This window comes from Sus scrofa, chromosome 8 (genome assembly GCF_054392235.1).
Source record: "Sus scrofa isolate SSC_HxYL_T2T_F1_AM1 chromosome 8, Sscrofa_HxYL_maternal_Yorkshire_Landrace_v2.0, whole genome shotgun sequence".
Lineage (NCBI taxonomy): Eukaryota > Metazoa > Chordata > Mammalia > Artiodactyla > Suidae > Sus > Sus scrofa.
In genome coordinates, this window is record NC_139390.1 from 56,895,001 (window position 1) to 56,912,500 (window position 17,500).

Sequence of the window (17,500 nt, forward strand, 5' to 3'; positions counted from 1 at the left end):
TTCCTTAAGACTGTGATTTACATGCCATGGAGTCTCCCTTCCCCAGGGAAACCTACAGTGCCTTTGTCCTTAAAAGAGGCAGGGGATGGTGGGGCTGAGGGCAGACATTATTTGAACAGGTGTGAGGACATACATAGGTCTACTGCCTCGGACTGAGGCCATTCTGAAGCTTTTCGGGGGCGTGGGAGATCACACTGTTCCCGGTGCGTGCGTGTGTGTGTGTGTGTGTGTGTGCGCGCGCGCGTGCAGGTGTGTGGGGAGGGAACCCGAATGGGGCACCCCCAGACCGACCGCTTCGGCTTTGGCGCTGGCATGTGGAGGATCTGGAATCCAGGGCCCTCTGGAAAGGACGGATGTGAGACGGACACCCTCTTCTTCCCGTCTTGAAAGCAGGAGAAAAACCTTCCTCTAGAAGCCCAAGTTCAAAGCCAGCTGTTTCAAGGAACGTCTGCCTCTGGCAAGGGGGAGGGGGAGGGCGAGGGCGAGGGGGCGGCCTGGAGGCAGCCTGGAGCACCCACGGCATGCATTCAGAAACCTCGTGCATCTCTCTTCCGGTGCTATCTTTGGGGGGACGTGGTACTCTTGGGCAAGTCCTCCGAACGATAGTGGAAACAAACATCTGTCTTCTCTCCCACACCTGGTGAATGCAGACAGACACACTGGAAGAGCACCCACCCTCCCTTTTCCCCCAAAGGACTCTTGTCACTGTACAGACGGGGGGGGGGGGGGGTGGCCCACGGGGGTGTCACACGCAGTCTTGGTGGCTCGTCTATGTTTCCAATCCGCCCAGGCAGTGCAGGCGGCCACCACTGCTGCTGCCACCTCTCACCGATCGTTCATCCTGTCCGTCAGTGCTATGACAGCACTAAGCTCTTCAGGGAGAAAATGCTCCCTGCCTTTCCTCTCGGAGGGCACACTGAGGGCACCCACTCCCATTAACAAAGTTTATTCACCTTGACAGGAAGAAAAGAGCTTGGGGTTTTTCACACCGCTGCAGATGACACTTTCCTACCGACTCTGGAATTCTCTTGCTCATTCTCCGGTGGGCCCGCCCCCCCATTTCAGGAGAGGGTGTTTGGTTCTGGGTTGGGGTGCGTGTGTGCGCGCGCGTGTGTGTGTGTGTGCGTGTGGGTGTGTCTGTGTCTTGCTTTTTCATTTTATTGGAATACAGTTGACTGACAAAGTTGTATGAACTTACAGGGTTGTTTCTGGGTGTTCGTCATGGCAGTGAAAGGAAACACCAGGATTTCCCTAGAAAGCCATCCCGTTCACCTGATCGGTGGCATGGAGGACATTCACATCCTCCTTGAGTTTCGCATTTGAAAGTGAGGGGCGGGTGCGTGCAGCAGGTCCCCCACCCCCACCCCACCCCGCGCCCCGAACGTGCCTCCCGCAGTGGCACTAGGAGTGTGTGCAATGAAAGGGACAGGACACCAGACACCAGAGGACCATTCTGACCCTCCTTTCCTTCTCTCTTCAGAAAGCAGGAAATAAATCTCTTGGGTGAAAGAAAAGTGTGCTCCCTGCCACGAAATTTGGGGGGGGGGGGTGTCGGGTTGGCGATAAGGACTTCACTGCTCCCATGGCTCCTGCAATGTTCACGAATCCTCCAAATCCTCAAGGCAAGATGGTTCACAACCAATACATGAGCGAGCTGTCAGAGACACCAGGGACTGAAACACTCCGTATTAGGGAGGGGTCCTCACTCACTTTCATGCAAAGGCAGCCACAACAGCAGCCTTTTCAAAGATGGCTGCAGGCAAGGGGGTGGGGGAGATGATGGAGAAAGTGGTGGTGGCGGCGGCGGCGGCGGCGGCGGCGGCGTGGCAGACTTGGATCACGTCCATTATGTTCATTCAACAAACAGTCGGGGCGATGGGAGAATGGCCGCTTGGTGGTCTGGGTTTCTCCAGGCTCCCTGGCCCACTCCCTGCCCCACACCCCCAACCCCCCACACCCCCTTGGACATGGGCAGGAAGGTTTCTAGAGAAGGCAGTGCCTGACCTGCTGGCTCTGTCACCCTGGGGGGAGAACATTTCGGAGAGTCGCCAGAGGCTTCAGACTTCCTACCCCTCTCCCTCCCCCACTCTGAACCCTGGTAACTAGACTTCATTCAACCGACACTTAGGATGGGTCATCCAACTGTTCTCTCATGAAGGAAGGAAGGAAGGAAGGAAGGAAAGAAGGAAGGAAGGTCGGTCGGTGGGTAGGTGGGTGTGTTTTCTGCGTGGGGTGAAGCCTTCCCTCCCTCGATGCAAGCCTGATATCCTCACCTGTCACAGAGACTGGACCCCTAAAAAACTACTGTGTCCGGTTTTCTCCCATTTAGGGGGTTCCAGAGTGTGTGTGTGTGTGCGTGTGCGTGTGCGTGTGCGTGTGTGCGTGCGTGCGTGCGTGCGTGTGTGTGTGTGTGTGTGTGTGTGTTGAGGGCCACACCCACGGCATATGGAGGTTCCCAGATGACGGATCGAATCGGAGGCTTTAGCTGCTGACCTCCTACACCACAGAAACAGGAATGCCAGGTCCGAGCCGCGTCTGGGACCAACACCACAGCTCACGGCAACACCGGATCCTTTACCCACTGAGCGAGGTGGACAGGCATCGAACCTGCAACCTCATGGTTCCTGGTCGGACTCATTTCCACTGCGCCATGGCGGGAACTCTGCTTTGTGGTTTTGGCGTTTGGATTCCAGAAGGTGGCGTAGGGGTCCCTGTTCGTCGTCTATTGGATAGAGACTCTTTTGTGTGTGTATATGTTCATCCCATCCTCCTCATGGATCCCTCTCCCCCGCCCTCATGATTTCTTTTCCCCCCTCTGCTTTTTAGGGCTGCCCTCGTGGCATATGGAAGTTCCCAAGCGAGGGGTTGAATCGGAGCTACGGCTGCTGGCCTACGCCACAGGCACAGCCATGTGGGATCCGAGCCGCGTCTGCGACCGACACCACAGCTCACGGCACTGCCTGCCGGATCCTTACCGCCCCCCTGAGCGAGGCCAGGGATCGAACCCACACCCTTCCCTGCAAAGGTTCCTCGTCGGATGCGCTTCCATGGTGCCACGACAGGAACTCCCCCGTGATGGTTTTTTTTCACGCTGGTGTTCCCACCCACAAGGAAGGAATGGCCCAATATTCTGGAATCACCTAGAGGGGAAAAGACGCTGAAAAAGAACGGAGGGATAGATGGATGTAGATGGATCACTGAATCCCCTTGACTGTACACCTGAAACGAACACAACATTGTAAGCAAGCCCACTGTATGCCGAGCTAAAGCAACAACAACAACCAACAACCACAACAACCACAACAAACTTACATCTTAAAAAAAAAAAAAAAAAAAAAAAAAAAGATGTCCCCTGCAGTTCCCATCAGGGCTCAGCGGTAATGAACCCGACTAGGATCCGTGAGGATGTGGGTTCGATCCCTCCCCTGGCCTCGCTTGGTGGGTTAAGGATCCCGCGTTGCTGTGGCTGTGGGGTAGGCCCGCAGCTACAGCTCTGATTCGACCGTGAGTCTGGGAACTTCCATAGGGCTGGGGCGTGGGCATTAAAAAAAGATATACTATATGCATACTATATACATATGTAGGAGTTCCCGTCATGGCTGGACGAATCCGACTAGGAGGCCTGAGGGTGCGGGTTCGATCCCTGGCCTCGCTCGTTGGGTTCAGGATCGGGTGTTGCCGTGAGCTCTGGTGTAGGTCGCAGACAGGGCTCGGATCCCGCGTTGTGCTGGCTCTGGTGTAGGCCGGTGGCTACGGCTCCGATTGGACCCCTAGCCTGGGAACCTCCATGTGCCATGGGTGCAGCCCTAGAAACAGAAAATAACTACGTGTGTGTGTGTGTGTGTGTGTGTGTGTGTGTGTGTGTGTGTGTATACAGATAGATATAGATATATAGATATAGATATATCACCTAAAGGCCCAGGACTAGAGAAAGCATTGGGTCATTAGGATCTAAGAATCTTCTCCCCGCCCCCCAAATCCATCCATCCATCCATCCATCCAACCCACCCTCCCTCCCTCCCTCCCTCCCTCCCTCTCTCCATCTTTCACTTTTCCTGATAAAGACAAAGGGACAAAAATTGTTTGTTTGGTTGTTTCTTTGTTTGTTCGTTTTTTTCTCAAAAGTTGTACATCTACTTTGTAACTTATACCTCTGTCAGAGGGATGGAGAATCCTTGACCTTTTCCTCCCTACCCAAATCCTTCCAGAAATCAGAAACTCAGTGGCTGGAAAACTGGACTGGATCCTGAAGTTTTTCCAGTTGCCTTCCATCTCTGGCTACAACTCTCTTCATCAGCGTTTCCCATTTTCTCCCACCCTTTGGACCTGGCATCCTTGCGGATGAGAACACGTATCGCTTGTCCCGAGGCCCTGAAAACGGAAGCCCGTGGAGTCCCTCGATGAACACATCAGAGAAATGGTCTCTGAGAGTGAAACCATCACCCTGTGTTCATTTCTCTAAGAGCCCCTCGGAAAGTTGGCCCCAACACCTGACGGCATTCTCAGAGGGGCCTTTCAAAAGACTGAAGGGGCGTTCCCGTCATGGCTCCGTGGTGAGCGAATCCGACTAGGAACCGTGAGGTTGTGGGTTCGATCCCTGCCCTCACTCAGTGGGTTAAGGATCCAGCGTTGCCGTGAGCTGTGGTGTCGGTCGCAGACACGGCTCAGATCCCACGTTGCTGTGGCTCTGGCGTAGGCTGGCAGCTATGGCTCCGATTCGACCCCTAGCCTGGGAACCTCCATATGCCATGGGAGCGGCCCAAGAAATGGCAAAAAGACAAAACAAACAAACAAACAAACAAACCGAGAAAACAAAAGACTGAAGGGACTTTCCCCTCTCCCTCTCTCTTCCCTCTGTCTCTCTCTGTCTCACTCACTGTCTCTGTCTGTCTCTCTGTGTCTCTCTCACACGTACACGCACACACACACAGAGTCACCGGCTCCGTTCTTCATATGTAACAGTTTGAAAGTTCCAGGAAAGTTTGGCAGCCCAAACCGGCCTTGGTACTCCAGCTCCAATTAAGTCTCAGAGACAGAGTTTTGGGTGAAGCATAAAGAACAGCTTTATTGCTTTGCCAGGCTAAGGAGGCCACAGCAGGCTAAGGACCTCAAAACTGTGTCCTCCCTTGAGAGGGGATAGCAAGGGGTTCTATAGGTTTAGCTTAATGGTGGGCATGGGGGTGGCGGAGCTGTCTAGAAGCATCAGGGTGCTTGCATTCTCCCTGGATAGGAGATTAGGATAGACCATTTCAAAGTCATCAAGGCTGGAGTCAGGTGGTCCATGGAATGTTTCTAGTGTCTTTGGGGTTATGGCATTTTGACCTTCTCTCCGGAGTGAAGATTGCTCATCCACGGGGTGGGGGGGGGGGCGCAATCCTTAGGGAGTGTTTCAAGGGTAGAGAAAACACCAGGTTCACTACAACTCTGACTCGACAGTAGTCATTAGTCATAAGTTCGTGGGCCAAGGCAAGCCATAACCTAATGGAGACTATTTCAAAGTAGCTTTTAGCTGTAACAATGTCTCTGGCTCCAACACACCAGCACTCCCGGGCTTGAGCTTGGTTTCAGTTTCAGAGGAGGGAACTCTGGCTCCAAGGATTAACCCCTTCGTTCCTTTGGTTTCTGTGGGCCTGGTTCGGGGAGCCCATCCACATCACCGCCTTTTGAGAGGCCATCTGACAACTGTTTCACCAAAGCGACGTCATCTCAAAACAAGGAAACCAGTTCCATAAATGGAGGATCTCTCCCTTCCCCCTCCCTCCCTCTCCTTCTCACTCTCCTCTACCCACAGCTCATGGCAACGTGGGATTCGTAACCCAGTGAGCGAGGCTGAGCATGGAACCTGCCACCTCATGGTTCCTAGTTGCATTTATTTCCACTTCTGCACCACGATGGGACCTCCCCAGCTCAGTTTTTCACACGTGAGGTTTCCCGGGACGTTTCGGAGGAGGCGGACCCCAAACGTGTCTCCATGCCCTGTGTGGGTGATTCCTGTGAGGTAAAATGACTTAAGGACCGGCCCACACCAAAGGGACACTCTGGCCCTCCTTTCTGGCCCCCAGACAGCAGGAGATGAAAATCTCCTCCTCGTGCAAAGGAAGATGGCAAGTGAAGATGTCCATTCCCACACCAAGGCCAACATGCTCCAGAAGTTTTGCGGGGTTTCCCGGGTTGGGAAATGGCGGGGGCTCCTTTGGCCTGACACGAGGCGAGTTTCGTGCACACATCCTCCCCCACCCCCCTCCATGCAGTCTGCGAGGGGCAGCCTGAGGGTAGGGAAATTGGGGAAAGAGGGGAAAAAAAACACTTTCCCTAAAGAGAAGCTCCAGGAAAAGTCACCACCTCTGACTTGACTGGAGAGTTTCTGCATTTGAATGAAGTGATTGAACCCAGGCCCTGAGGCCTGGATCTTCCTGATCTCCCCTCCCCCCCTTCCCGGGCGTGAGTCCAGGCGATTTGGGAAGCGAGAGGCGGCGCAGCAGGGATGGCGGCCGGGGGTGGGGGGTGGGGCGGGCAGCTGGGGCCGGGAGTGGGGGGGTGCGGGACTAATGAACCAGCGCCTGCCTGCCTGCCTGCCTGCCTGCCTGCCTGCCTGCCTGAACGAGCCCCTCCCCTCCCCCCCCACCCCCTCCCCACGCCCACCCGCCTGAGGGCGGGGATGGGGCCTGAGAGCTACGGGAAACTTCTTTGCTAGCTACTTGTCAGGGAGTGATCCCAGCTCAAAGTCCCTTTGCTTATTTCGGAACAAGGTCTGAGTCTCAGCTAGTACAGAGTTTCTGAATGTCTCGGCACATGGACTGGCCTGCACCAAACAAGCAGACAGGAAGAAAAATGAACACACAGAAACCCAGCTGGTCTCCTTCTCCCAGAGTCTCTCTTGGAGAAATTACCTTAAGCTCAGTGACTTTGCCCCGTCTCCCTCTGGTGCAAAGCCATCCCTGGAGGAGCCAGGTCTTACATGAGCAGGGCAGGGCAGGGCAGCACCACCCAGGTGAGCTGGAGAGTGGAGAGTCAAGTTGATAGATACCCCAAATGTGGCTGGCCAGGGGTCTGGGTTAGCATTCCGTGTGAACTCACACACCCAGGCACCTAGCACCGATTTCCCCATGTTCTTCCGACCGTGATTCTCACTCTTCTTCTGTCCCCCCCCCCCCCCCACCTTCGGCTTTTTGCCTTTTCTAGGGCCGCTCCTGCGGCATATGGAAGTTCCCCTGCCAGGGGTCCAATCGGAGCTGTAGCCGCTGGCCTACACCAGAGCCACAGCAACGCGGGATCTGAGCCACATCTGCAACCTGCACCACAGCTCACGGCAATGCTGGATCCTTAACCCACTGAGCAAGGCCAGGGATGGAACCTGCAACCTCATGGTTCCTAGTCAGATTCATTAACCACTGAGCCACAATGGGAACTCTGACTCTCCCTCTTCCCTGCCTGATACCTTAAGAGCCTGATCGTTTGTGGGGAAATGAAATCCCAGCTGGCAAGAGCCACCTTATCTTCCCAGCACACGAGAAAAGAATAGGCGCAGGCTCACATCCATCTTATGTTTCTATGCCTTGCCCTGGCCCCACCGTTTCAGAAAGCTGTGTCCCTCCACCTGTCAAAAGCCAAAGCCCAGGAGTTCCCGTCGTGGAATAGTGGAAAGGAATCCAACCAGGAACCATGAGGTTGCAGGTTCGATCCCAGGCCTTCCACAGTGGGTTTAGGATCTGGTGGCATCACCTTGCGCTGCGGTGTAGGTTGCAGACGCAGCTTGGATATGATGGTGCTTGTGACTGTGGCATACGCCCCAGCAGTTGTAGGTCTGATTCGGCCCCTAGCCCGGGAACCTCCATATGATGCGGGGGGGGGGGGGGGGTAGGGGGTAGGGGGAGGCTGCAGCCAAAGCCCAAGGAAGAAAGACAATCAGAATGTTGCGTGGAACTCCTGGAGACTTAACAGCCACCACCAGTCATGACCATGGCTGTCAACCGACACCAGAGCCAAAGAAATGTCGGATCAAATAGGAACCTGCCACTTACACCAGTACTCACCACAATGCAGGACCACAAAAACAAAGGAACAAGAAACCAAAACTAAATAATTGCCCAGGAGCAGCAGGTGCAGGAAAACCATGCTGACTCTCACCCCCCAGAAGCCAGAGGTAACCTATTTATCACCCCACACGCACACACCTCAGCACCACCAGCACCAGCACCCCACCCCCCCACCCCAGGATCGAATCTGCATCCTCGTGGGTGCTCCTCAGCTTTGTTACCAATGAGCCACAATGGGATCTCCCCAATCCAGGTTTTTATGTTTCTTTTTTTTTTTTTTTTTTTACCCTTGCTTTCTTCGGGTGGCACTCACGGCACACGGAGGTTCCCAGGCTAGGGAATCAGAGCTTGAGCCACTGGCCTACACCACAGACACAGCAACACCAGGTCCGATCTGTGTCTGCAACCTACACCACAGTTCAGGGCAATGCCAGATCTTTCACCCACTGAGCGAGGCCAGGGATCAAACCAGCACTCTCATGGATGCTAGTCAGATTCCTACCTGCTGAGTCACAATGGGAACTCCACTAAATACATAAATTTTTTCAAAGAGAGAGAGAGAGGGAGGGAGAGTGTGTGTGTGTGTGTGTGTGTGAGAGAGAGAGAGAGAGAGAGAGAGAGAGAGAGAGAGAAGGTCTGGTATCACTTGGGGAAAAATAAAATTATGCTTGGAGAAAAATATCTGTCCCTAGAGATCATTCACAATGGCTTGCTCTGCCTGTTCATTTCTCTCTTTCTTCCCTTTTCTTTTTTCCTTCCTTTTCTTTTCCTTTCGCATCTGTCTGTGCCGTGTGTGTGTGTGTGTGTGTGTGTGTGTGTGTGTGTGTAGTCTTCTTTTAGGGCTTCACATGTGCCATTTTGTAGGTTCCCAGGTTAGGGGTCAATGCTAGTCGGGTTCGTTTCCACCGAGCCACAACGGGAATTCCTGCCTTGTGTTTCTTTATCTTTGTTCTGTTACTAGGTGCTAGGGATTCCTTTTTGTTAAGTCCAGTCACTTAAATAAGGGTGTTTGCAGGGTTGCCTAAAGCATCAAAAATGTATTTTCTCATTAAATATTGGAATGTGGGGAGTTCCTGTTGTGGCTCAGTGGTAACAAACCCGACTAGTATCCATGTATGCCGGTTCGAACCCTGGTTTGGGAACTTCCGTATGCCACAGTTATGGCTCTAAAAAATCCTCTCTCTCTCTCTCTCTCTCTCTCTCTCTCTCTCTCTCTCTCTCGATAATATACACATACACACACACATCCATACGTACATACCTATGTACACGTATACATATACATTGGAATTTGGTCTGCCATCGATGAGATGCTCCCTCTTTGTGTGTTGTTCATTTTGTTTTTTGTTTTTTAGGAGTGCACCCTTGGGATATGGAAGTTCCCTGGGCTAGGGGTCGAAGAATCGGAGCTGTAGCTGCTGGCCTGCACCTCAGCCAGAGCTATGCCCTGCCAGATCACCCGATCTGAGCTGAGCGGCCACGTCTGTCACCTACACCTACCTCCCCCTGAATGAAGACGTATTTTCAATACATCTCAAGTGGAGAAAAACTTGCTAAAAATCACTTTATTTGTCATGGAAACCATATCTTCTAGCAGACATGGCACAAAAGCCAGTGTTTATGGTCATCACACCACAGACATCAGAATTCCAAGCTTCTAGGGGTTTCTGGGGGCGGGGGGTGTGTCCCCAGGGCCTGTGGAAGTTCCATGCCCGCCGCCACTGCCACTGACTGCTGCCGCCCCTCTGCCACCACCCAGGGATCCTTCGCCCTGGGTGGGTGGGGGGAGGGAGAGGGTATCTCAGCAGAAACGATCTTATCTTACGGGGTTTATGGGTGGCTAGAAGCATGTGGTTCTGTTCATGTCATGCTCGAGGTTTCGGTTTTTGCCCTCCTACCTACCCAATGGTCGGCAGATGGAATTCTTCTGGTTTTCTCTGGCCATCCCTCTCCTCGAACTCACGGGTCCAGTTTTTCTCCCACATTTGACTTTTCCGGGAGATCCACAAAAGGAAGCGCCAACCCTTGACATCCACCGACAAGAGATCACCACCCTCTGCCCCTCTTTAGCCCCTTCTCATCCTCATGCCTGCCTGCACACATCGGAGACATTTCCAAGTGCCCAGGAGGATCCTTGGACCCTGACACCTCGAAATCTTCCCTGAGCAGCAGTGCTCGGGACTCAGACCTGGGGTTTATCACGGGCTCCAACCACGACCTTTGGTTTTCCTGGGCTGGGAGATCGGTTTCATGAGATGGAACCGGCTGCGGATTCAGCTTCTGGATCTGGAATGTGAAACGTTGTACACGACTTTTTTCAAGGCATGACTGTAGGGGAACGAAACCTTGCCCCCCCCCCCCCAACCCGCCACATCCCAGATGTCACATGAGCACGGGGAGGAATTCTGTGGAGCTGGAAACAACCATGACCCAAAAGAACACAGGAAGGAATTCCTGTCATGGCGCGGCGGAAACGAATCGGACTAGGAATCACGAGGTGGCAGGTTTGATCCCTGACCTCGCTCAGGGGTTTAAGGATCTGGCATTTTTCCGCGAGCTGTGGCATAAGGTCTCAGATGTGGCTCGGATCCCGCCGTTGCTGTGGCTGTGGCTCAGGCTAGCAGATGCAGCTCCGATTCAACACCAAGCGTGCGCGCGCGCGGGGTGGGGGGGGGGTGGGGGGGGAAGGGAAGCAAACCTCCTAAGAACGACGAAAGTGCAGTTAGGAAACAGAAAATGATGATCCCGGAAGTCCACTTGAATGTGGTTGGGAATCATGCATAGGACCACACCGCCACCGTGTGAGAGACCAGTGCAAGACAGCTGAACAATACAAAGCGGGGTGGGGGGGGGGGGTGCTTGGCGGGGGTTGGAGGAGGAGGAGGAGGAGGAGGAGGAGGAGGAGGAGGAGGAGGAGGAGGAGGAGGAGGAGGAGGAGGAGGAGGAGGAGGTGGGGGGAGACGGCGGCACTGGTGGTGGGCAAAGGTGCCTCTGGGCGAGGACTTTGGTGACCATATTCTCATGGCAGGCTTGAGAGCCCAAAAGATGACATGGTGGAGGCTGAAGTTAAATTTGGTCAAAAGGAAAACAACCATGAGAAAAGATGCGTCCACCCACACATAGAAAAGATATCGTGCCAAGAATGGGAGCCCTGTTCCAATGGCTCTTCCTGGGATTGTGGGAAATGAATCGATAGCAAGAAGATGCTTTCACATCCATGTCTTCAATGACTCCTGTACTAAGTGCGTCGTGGTTTTGCCAGTTTGGCAGAGTTGTGGAATGTCATCCGGCAATTGCATCTCCCCTGCCCAACCAGCAAGATGGAGTTGTTCTTTTTTTTTTTTTTTTTTTCCTGCTGCACTGCCTTTCCTGTGCCAGGGATCGAACTTGAGGCTCAGCTGTGACCTAGGCACAGCGGGAACTCCGAGATGGATTTCTTTTTCCTTCTTTTTCTTTCCTTCCTTCCTTTCTTCCTTTCTTTCTTTTCTCTCTCTCTCTTTCTTTTTCTTTTCTTTCTTTCTTTCTCTTTCCTTCCTTTCTTTCTCCTTTCTTTTTCTTTCTTTCTTTCTTTCTTTCTTTCTTTCTTTCTTTCTTTCTTTCTTTCTTTCTCTCTCTCTCTCTCTCTCTCTATCTTTCTCTTTCCTTCCTTTCTTTCTTTCTCTTTCTTTCTCTCTCTCTCTCTCTCTCTCTCTCTTTCTTTCTCTTTTCTTTCTTTCTTTCTTTCTTTCCTTCTCTCTCTCTCTCTCTCTCTCTCTCTTTCTGGTTTTTTTTTGGGGGGGAGCCACACCCGCAGCACATGGAGGTTCCCAGGCTAGGGGTCAGTTCGGAGCCTTACCTGCCGGCCTACACCACAGGCACAGCCACGCGGGATCCGAGCCGCGTCTGTGACAGACACCACAGCTCACGGCAATGCCAGATCCTTAACCCAACAAGTGAGCCAGGGATCAAACCTGCAACCTCATGGTTCCTGGTCGGATTTGTTTCCACTACCCCAGGATGGCAATCCTGAGACTTGCAAAGTTTATTGTTTGTTTCGGGTTTTCTCCACCCCCTCTCCCTCCTGTTTCAGCTTTATGTTTTACTTTTTGGCCACACACACGGGCAGCAAGTGGAAGTTTTTCCTGAGCCAGAGATGGAACCTGCACCACACAGGGGCAACCAGAGCCACCGCGGTGAGAAAGCAGGAGCCTTGACCCTGTTGGTCGTGGGCTTCCTTCTTCTTCTTCATCTGTTGTTGTTTTTTGGGTTTTTTTTGGGGGGGGGGTTGTTTTCCTTTTTTTGTTTTGTTTTGTTTTGTTTTGGATGAGATTTCAGTTCACCCCCCCACACATACACACACACTCATAGTGTTGCGTTGTACTTTCCCTCCGTTGTGGTTGGTCAGTCATGCTGAAATCCATGTTTCTATGACCTGACCACCAGAGCATTTGCCCCAGGCAGCCATTTGTTCTCTTTGGACTTTGTCTCAGTCTATGCAGAGAGAGATTTTCATTTCCACTTTCCTAGGATCGACTGTATCCTTCTCTCCCTTCCTAAGCTTCTGGGCTTTGCTTGTCTGCTTTTGACAGACCGTCTCCGTCGGTAAGGGTGGCAGGTATACCGACTCCTGCGTTGTCGTTCTCCGAGAGCTTGCCGGGTTTCGTTTTTGCCAGTCCCCGCCTACCCTCCCGCCCTCCCTCTCTCCCTCCCTCCTCCAGCTCCGTGCAGGGAGGTGGGGTGGGGGTGGGGGAGAGAAGAGAAGGTGGAGGGGAACCTGAGATCTCTCTCGCTAGTGCCACCCTCACCGCGCCGGCTTCTCTCTGGAATTCCCAAGCCCAGGAAGGGACATGCTTGGGGGAGCGAGCGCGGCTCCTTCTAGGCAACAGCGAGAACCTCTTCCCAGCTCCTTCCCCGCCGCCGCCGCCGCCGCCGCCGCCGCCCCCCTCTTTCCATCTGCTGCCATCACGCCACGCAGTGCCTTGCCAGGAGGCAGCTCCGTAGTGGAAGCCTCGCGGTCGTGCAGGACGCCTGGCGCCTCGGCCCCGGGAAGAGCTCGGGCATTTGGGTGGCCGGCGCTGTGTCGTTGTGTCGCCGCCGGCCGGCCGGCCTTCCGGATCTGTCCTGGTGACGTTGGTGGCGGTTGTCGCGTGCCATCTAGTGTCCGCTTTTATATCGTCCCTTCCCTCTGCAGCTTTGGGGACCTTCGCGAGGGATGTGACTCAGCCATCCGGCCTGAGTCAGAGTTCCGGGAGGCTGGCGACACTGGCGGCGACAGCTCCGGTGGCTCAGAGGCCTGGGAGTGTCCCTCTCTCACCGGAGATTGGGCGTGCAGGCCTGTGAGGGAGTGACTGTCACCGCGCTCCCCAGGCAGGTTCTGGGGCCGCCTGGCCGGGTCGACCAGCATCCGCTCTTGCCGCTCCGGCCCCGGGGACCGACCAGGCCTGGGCCGGGCCGCCTCCCTAGCGAGGGGAGAGGGTGTGCGGCGCCCGGGACTGCCTGTGCTCGGGTGGCCTGGCCTTGTCCCGGGTCGCCCTTTGGAGCGTGAATGACTCCCGCCCGCCGTCCCTCCAGCCTCTCATCCCCGAAGTGAGGAGCGGCCCGGGCTGTGCGCTGTGAGGGCGTTGGAGGGCGCGACAGGCTCGGTGGCCGGCACGCTTGTTTCCCGGTCGTCATGCCGGCATGGGTCCCTCCCCCCCTGCCCCCCGACTGATGGCTACCGCCGGCCCGTGCGGAGTCGTACTGACGAGGTCTAGACCGGCACAAGCCGTGAGGGGTGGAGCGGAAAGGGTGGCTCGGGCCCCGGCGCCTTCCTTCGCGGGGTCCGTTCGTCGGAGGCGCCTCCGTGGAAACATTTTTTTTCCAAGTCCTGATGGATCCGGAGATGGTGGATGGTACCCCGCCGGCCCCCTGCTCCCGGGTGTGGCCGGGAAGGGTGCACCTGGGCCTGAGGCGTGCCCATGTAGGGTCCCGGTCGTTGGACAAGACTTCGTTTCCCACGCTCTCATTCCCCCCCCCCCCGCCCCCCCGCCCTCGGAGTGTTTCCCTGTCGGTCGGTCGATCTGTCGGGAGGTGGGGACCGGCCTGAGCTGGATGGTGTGTCCTGGATTTTGGGGGAGCCAAGTCCCCGTCTGGAGCTCCGGACAGACCGATACCTGCCCGCGTGGGCAAGCCGGGAAGGGCTTCCCCGGCTGGCCGGCCGGCTCCACCTCCTTCCTGTCCCTGTCCCTTCCTTGCGGTCACGCTCCCCGGGTCGACCAGATGGCCCTGAGAGCGCTGGGTCTGGCGACTCTAGGGCAGGGCTGGGGGACAAGTGTCCGGATGGGGGTTCCGGGGATACCCCCACGTCCTGTGGGTGGGCCCCGCTGCTGGGCATGGACATTTTTCGCGGCCGAAATAGGCCTTTTCTGTCACCAGGTAGATGCTGACACGATCCTCTTCAGCGCCTGTCGCTGGAGACCTTGGGCCTCTGGATGCACGTGGGGGGCTTTGGGCTTTCGGCTGCTGTCCAAGGCCTGACCCTGCCCTTTGCACCCCGCGTGGGGGCCGCTCGCCTGGGCCTGTGCGCCGGCTCTCGCTTGTGCATCCAGCTGGCCCATGCTGCGGTGTCCCCTCCGGTCTTTGGCTGACCCGAGGGCGGCAGGGCGCGTGGCCCTGTGGGGTCTTCTACCCTGTGTGCCTCCCTGCTGCGGGCACCCGGCGGCTCGGCTGGAACAACCCCACCCTGTTGGCTCCGTGCCACGTGTCAGGCATTCTCCCTCCCGGGGTTGTCAGCCGCTGTCTCTCCCCTGAGAGAGGAAGGGGAGGAGGAGGAGGAGGAGGAGGAGGGGGGGCCGGTGAAGCTGAAGCAGGCCCCCGTGGTGATTGTCTTTGCTGGCCCTCCCTCCCTCCCTCCCTCCCTCCCCTCTTCTGGGCTCTTCCCTGGCTCTGCCAGGACTGATCGATGTGGTGATGTGGCGCTCTCCTGGGCTTGGGCTTAAGCCGCGCCAGGTGAGGGACGGCCGCTCATGGTGAGTTGGGCCGCGCCTCTCATTCTGTCGCGGGCCCCTCGCTGCTCCTCCCCCACCTGCGGGTGGTGTGGGGGAAGGCAGGGGTGCGGCCTCCAGCCTGACCTCTGGTCTCCCGCCCTGCTGCCTTCGGGTGTCAGTCGGGGGGGGGGGCCTGGGTCCTTTGGGACGCAGCAGGCATTCTCGCTTTGCCTCCTTGGCGTGTGCCTTGCGAGCGGTCCCTCCCCAAAGTGGGGGGAGGCCTCCCTCGCTGCCATGCTTCGCATCCCTGCGGGTGCGTGAGCGTGCCTCCCCTGGTCCTCTGTGGTGCCCCTGGAGTACTCCGGGTTGCCTGTCAGATGCCCGAGGCCGAGCGGTGGTGTCGTTTTCCTCTCCCAGCGGTGAGTCCCCTCGGGTCCCCACTGTGGTGGTGGCGTGCCCCACGAGCAGCTTCCTAAAGCTCAGGGGAGGGGGTCGAGACGGTAAGGCAGGGGAAGCTTGTGTCCCCTCCCCGGGAGGGGCTCAGGTGGACCCCTTGTCATGGGTCTCCCTCACTGTGTGCCAGTGAGGGCAGCCCTTGGCCCTTGAGTGGCACGCCCCATGCTTCTCCCTTGACCGGGAAGGCTGCATGTGGTCGTGAGAGCGACCGCGGTGGGCCGGGAGATGTGAAGGGGGGGTCCCCGTCTGGCTTTCCGGACGTGGCATCCCTCCACCCACGTGGAAAAGTCTGAAAGGCAAGCCTGGTGGCAGCACAGACTCTTGCCCTCCCGGCTCTGACCGTGGACGCTCACATGGGCTGTGTGCTTTACCCATACCGCAGACCCCCCCCCCTTCTGACTTCCCACTTTTTGGGAGTGTTCCCACTCCCGTGGGTCCCCGAAGGGGCGAGCGATGGTGTGTGGGGCACGACGCGCCCTCGGTGAGAAAGCCTTCTCTAGCGATCTGAGAGGGGGGCCTTGGGGTACCTGGACCCCCCAGCCGCCGCCCCTCCTGAAGTCTGCAGGGCAGTAGCTGCCGGCGCTACTTGCCACAGCGTGTGGGCAAGAGCCGCCCTCGCGCGAGGGGTGCGCTGGCCCCCGCGGTGGGGGCCAAGCGCTGCTCTTTTGCCTAATGCGGCCTGTGCCTCCCCCCTCCGAGTTGGGGGAGGGTCACGCCGGGCCGGGCCGGGTTTTGGCGTCCAGCGCCGGGCTGTGTGCTGCGTGGGCGCGTGGTGCCCCTCCCCTTGGAAGGGGAAGTGGAGGAGGGGGATGCGCCCCGTCCCCCGGCGGCCTCTGCCCCTGCCTCCCCCGCTGCGAGCCGCCCGTCGGTTCTTCCCGCACTCGCCTGGGGTCGCAGCTGGTGGTGTGGAGGTGGTGAGCGAGCATGGTTCGGGCCGCCTCGCTCAGGAGCGTTTCCCCCAGGCGTCAGGCCCTGGAGGGTGGACTAGGTGAAGGACGGATGAGATGAGGGTGGAAAGATGGACGGATGGGTGAGATGAGGCGGACGAACCCCCCCCACGTGGCAGGGGGGGGGAAGCCTTTGCACATGGGGCCCTGGTTGGTGGGGCCGGGTCGTGGAGTGCTCTGGGGCGACTGAGGCCGCCTGGTGTCCCAGGTGTCATGGGACTGCCCTCGTGTGTGTGGTGGTGTGACCCCGTGCTGGTTTGCCTGGCGTGCCTGGGTCCTTTCTCCTCTCCCTGGGCAGGCACCCGCGTCCCTGCCCCACAGCCCTTGCCCCGTGTGCATTGCCGCCCTTCCCCGGTGCTGCCGGCCCTCCCCCTGCCCCGAACAGGTGACCGCCCTGCCTTGCCTGTGCCATGTCTCTCTCCCTCCCGCCCCCGCGTCAACCGGGGACCTGAAATGGCCTCACCTCGTGTGGGTGTCACCCCCTGGCCGCCGTGGCCGGGCGGGTGTCCCTGGGTGATGTGCTTCTCGGGTGTCCCCCTGTGCGCGGGGGGGTGGGGGAAGAGGGTTGGGCACGGCGGGTGCGTGTGGGGTGTGGGGGGTGGTCGTCGGTAGGTGCCTTGGGAGACTTGTTTCCACGGGGCCGGCTGTGGCTCATCGGTGTCGTCGGTGGCGGTCGTGGGGCCCCCGCGAGGGGGGGCCCCCCAGGGGCTGAGGGGGAGGCCAGTCGGCGTCCTGGGTGTTGCGGCGGGACCGCCGTTGTGCTGGAGGCCTCTGGCGGTGAGACCCCGTGTGGTGCCCTGGCAGCCGACTCGCATCCGGTTTTTGGGGATGGTCCCCGTGCCCCCCCCACCTCGTTGGAGGCCTGCGGCCGCCCCCTCCGCCACCGTCCCTTTGTGGCATCTCTCTCGATGCCGGCCGCTCCCACGTTCGCCCTCCTCGCTCCCGCTCGTCTGTCTGACCTCCCGTCTGTCTGGTCCCCATCTGCCGACCCCCGGACCGGCGTCCTGGTGCGTCTCGCTTTCCTGGGCCCGCTGCGGCCCCGCTCCGTGCCCGCCGCCGCTTCCTTGCCCCCGCCTGTCCGCCGGCGTCGTTGCGTGTGGTCGAGGGGTGGCCTTCT